At 42.1% G+C, this 4,430-nt stretch overlaps 1 protein-coding gene across 1 annotated transcript in view; it reads left to right on the forward strand.

Moving 5' to 3' along the window:
* Positions 1-1,131: 1,131 nt before the first annotated feature.
* The window catches only part of LOC144956562 (uncharacterized), a 29,511-nt gene continuing 26,212 nt past the window's right edge, over positions 1,132-4,430 (forward strand). The window contains exon 1 of the mRNA XM_078887143.1: positions 1,132-1,625. The gene's annotated coding sequence lies outside the window, so the exon portion shown is untranslated. The remainder of the gene's footprint in view (positions 1,626-4,430) is intronic.

Below are 4,430 nucleotides of genomic sequence, written 5' to 3' on the forward strand. Positions count from 1 at the left end.
GAACAGTATTATGACGGGATGAATGGCAAGCTTAAAATGAATCTAAAATAGGAAACAAAAGTGCGCTATCAAAAAAACTGGTTCAATTCTCATTGAAAGTGTAAAAGCACTCTCCGGAGGACTGAATACATACCTTGTGTATATAATCTTCTGGTTTCAGAGTGATGATATCTTATTTTCTAGTCTAAATAAATGCTAGTCGTCAATAAGATCATCCATCCTCGCTCTTTTATGCCTCGTAATCCATAGAAACTGCCTATACATCCTGCTACTGAAATAGCTATGACACTTTATTCCTACTCCAAAGGACTGGTTACATACACACAACCAAGGAGTTTGGAACCAGAAAAGTAGGTGTGACGTCACAACTTTTCTTCCCTATTACGTTTGGTTATTAGACCGGCTATTTGACCAACTGTGTGTGAACCGCCGTCTCAAGACGGTGTTATGTCCAGATAAATGGGACCCTTAAAAAGAATTTTAAAAATTGATCTCTTTTTATAGCGCAATACCCATAAACGTGGTCAACGCGCCTTACAAAAGGTAACAACAGCAACACTTAACATGTATAACGAGACATGACGCCTATTAATAATAATAATAATGATAATAATAATAATGATAATGATAATGATGATGATAGAATTTAGTGACAACTACTCATAAAAATGGCAGGCTGAAAACAATATCAAAGCTGAGTGAGTCAACTCGTTCTATCTATAGTCTGATTGATAGAATTTAGTGAGAACTAGTCATAAAAACGGTTGGCTGAAAACAATAACAAAGAGCCGAGTGACGTCAATTTCATTCCCGATACATTCTTAACAAGGGCCCGCGTTCGACGCTGTGAAATCTCGCTTGCTTGACAATCCGTGGTCGTAATGAAATATTCAAACTATATAAAATTAACCAGTAGATTTTTGACCAATCAAAACATGGAATTTGTGACACACCGTCACACGTGCTCGGACAAACATAGTTGATGTTTATAAACAGTAAAATGAATGAAATCGACCACTCTCTGATCATTGTTATTGTTTTTATACCGCCAAGTGGGTGACTAGTTATCACACGATTTTCTCGATCATATTATAAACGTTTAAATTTACACAATATTTTTTCAGTGTTATATAGATAGTATCCGCTTTGCTAAGAAGCTCATAACATTTCCATCCGGAAGTATAACGGACCAACATACAAAAATGTGTGTATCCATGAACGTTTATAGTCGGGTCATTACAGTTCAGTGAGCATATGGCAGAAAACAATAACAAAGACCTAAGTGACGTCATCTTCGAACTATCTATAGTTCTATTGATCAGGCGGTAGAACAGTGAATATTTTACTTAACACATACAGTCGACAGTAAAACCTGTGTAGTTTGCTATGTTTACCAATCAATGCCATTCTCTACATTATTATAACGATTGTCTGAGAGGCGTGGTTATCTAAATGTCTATTGATATTCAAACACATTGATTTGCTACACACCACATGTATGTGTAACTGTGATTTATCCCATGCTAAGGTTTGGCATCCAATTTAATCGCAGGATGTGAGTTTCTAAAAATTGTGCAATTGGAACGAAGTACTCAACTCTTGGAATTTGTATGCAAGGAAATTTGGTGAGTCCTTTTTTGTTGTTGTTGTTGTCGTTGCTGTTGTTGTTGTTGTTGTTGTTGTTGTTGTTGTTGTTGTTGTTGTTGTTGTTTTGTTCAATTCAACATTTCTTTATTGTCTGAAATATTGTGTGCATATTACTTAGAATGCATTGGATAAATTATATGTGCGGCTATGCGGTCCTGTGGTATGACACTCGCTCTCAGATCTAAAGGTCCTGGGTTCGAACCTCGCTCAGCGCATAGTTGAGTCCTCAGAAAAGGCTCTTTGCTCACATTCTCTCATTGTACTCAGGTATAAAATGAGTCCACAGCTTCTAGCAGCTTTATATCACTTTGGCAGAATCGAAAGTAATCTTTAGCTTGAGCTTTTATATAAAGGAATATTCACTCATCATCATATCTTGTTGCGCCAGTGAGTCAGCCAGTCCCGGGCAGTCTGGTTGCATTCCCTCAGGTCAGCATTGGTGCAGTGAGGTTCCAGCGAGCATTCAGACAGGATGTGGTCCATGGTCTGTCTGGGGTGACCGCATGGGCATTCAGTGCCCGGTGAGATTTTCCATTTAAAGAGGTTGGTGGCGGTGTTTCCCACCTTTGCTCTAGCTCTGTTCAACGCCACCCATTCTTTTCTCTTGAGGTCTGTGCCTGCTGGGAGCTTTTCTGTTGGGGGCTGGAGGGCATCGTTTGCTGTCTTGTCCCATTCTACCCATTTGTCCAGGCGGAAGAATGCTGAGTGGTCTGGGTGAAGGCTCTCTACTGTGAGGTAGCTTTTCCTTGATTTGAGCCTGCTTTTGGGGCAATTGTGGTCATGAAGGGGGTGTCTCTGGTCCATTTCCTGTTTGTATTTTTGTATTTGGGCATGAGTTTCCCTCCGGATGTGTGGTGGGGCTATTCCTGCTGCACGGTAGACCAGTTGTAATGGTGTTGCTCTCAGCTGGCCCGTTATGATCCGGCAGGCGTTGTTGAGCTCGGGGTCTATCTTGGAGGCATGGCATGATCGGGCCCATACAGCTGAGCAGTACTCCGCAGTTGAGTAGCTGAGGGCCAATGCTGTGGTCCTTAGAGTTTTAGGGTCAGTTCCCCAGTTCATGTTTGCCAGCTTTCCAAGGAGGGCATTACGCGTGGACACTTTTGCCTTGGTCTTCCTCACGTGTTCTCTGAAGGACAGAGTCCGATCAAGCGTTACTCCGAGGTACACTGGGTGGTAGTTGTACTCTAATGTCTGGCCATTCCACTTGATGTTAAGTTTTTTTGTGGGCTTGGTGGTTGTTGAGGTGAAATGCACACACTTGTGTTTTCCCTGGGTTGGCGTTCAGCGAGTTTTTAGTGTAGTACTTTGTAAGGTGTCTAGGGCATTTGTCAGTCTGCTCTCGATTGGTTGGAAGGACACATCCTGTGTTGCGAGGCATAGGTCATCAGCATATATGAATCGGCAGATATTTGGCAACTCAGGCTGATCATTTGTATATATGTTGAAAAGTGTTGGAGCCAGCACTGATCCTTGGGGAAGACCATTCTTTTGGGTGCGCCACCTGCTCTTCCGGCCATCCATTTCAACAAAGAAGCGCCTGTTTTCGAGAAGTGACTGGATAATATTTACAATTTTCTTATTCTTTATCATTTTAGCCACTTTGAGGAGTAGGATCTTGTGATTCACTGTGTCATAGGCTGCAGTGAGGTCGACGAAGACTGTGCCAGTGACCTGTTTTGTCTCAAACCCATCTTCTATGAATTGTGTAAGGTTTAGAAGTTGACCACATGTTGACCGTCCTGGTCGGAATCCAGCCTGGTCTGGAGACAGTTGTTCGTCTAGACTGGGTGACATGCGGGACATAACCATTCGCTCAAATAGCTTGTATGCGATGCACAGGAGGGAGATCGGCGATAGCTTTTCTTGGATTTTGGATCTTTCCCCGGTTTCAGTAGGGCGACTACTCTTGCTTTCCTCCATGCACTTGGCAGCCTGTTTGTCCTTGCGCATACATTGAAGAGGTCCAATAGCCAGGATAGGGTTCTCGGGCCAAAGTGTTGAATCATCTCAGTTGTGATTCCATCCAGTCTAGATGCTTTTCCTGCCTTCAGATGGGACAAGGCCTCTAGTAGCTCCTCCAGGGTAAAAGAGTCAAGATGATCTTCACTATCCTTGAGGGCTTTGTCCATTTCACGTTTCAGGGCTTTTAGTTGGCCTCGTGCTTTCTTGGCTGGTTTCCCATTCAGTAGAAGCTGATGTGCTACTTGGTCAGGTGTTACTGCAGCCACTCTTGTCTGGGTATTTTTGTCATTATTCAGTTTTGAAATTGTAGTCCAGGCCTTTTTGCTGTTTAGGGTCATATTGGTGGAGGTTATTAATTCCTTCCATCTTTCTGATCTTTCATCGGCTATCATTGATGTGAGTTCTTCACCCAGTTCTAGGGTTTCTTCACTGAAAGGATCCACCTTGTATGATTCAATGTATCTTTCATATAGTTTCTTGCTTTCATCTTGGAGACATGGAATATAACTTTTTCGGCATCCTCTGGGGATGTTTTTCTTTGCAACTTTCCATATGAGTGTTCTAAAGTCGTCGTATCTCTGTGGGTCACTGTTTATATTGGTGATCTCATTGTCTAAATCTTTAGTAAAGTTTTCCCAATTTGCTTTTCTAAAATTGAATCGTGGTATCGCATTTGATTCGAGGGCTTTAACAGCTGGTTTGATGCTGATGGTAATAAGTCTGTGTTGAGATTTCGGTATGGGCTCACCTACAGTCCTTTCAAAGTTTGAGAAGTGTTGAGAGGATATGAATGCCAGGTCCGGATTGTAACCTTTCTT

Source organism: Berghia stephanieae, chromosome 11, assembly GCF_034508935.2.
Source record: "Berghia stephanieae isolate SIO BIC M18660-M18661 chromosome 11, UCSD_Bste_1.3, whole genome shotgun sequence".
Lineage (NCBI taxonomy): Eukaryota > Metazoa > Mollusca > Gastropoda > Nudibranchia > Aeolidiidae > Berghia > Berghia stephanieae.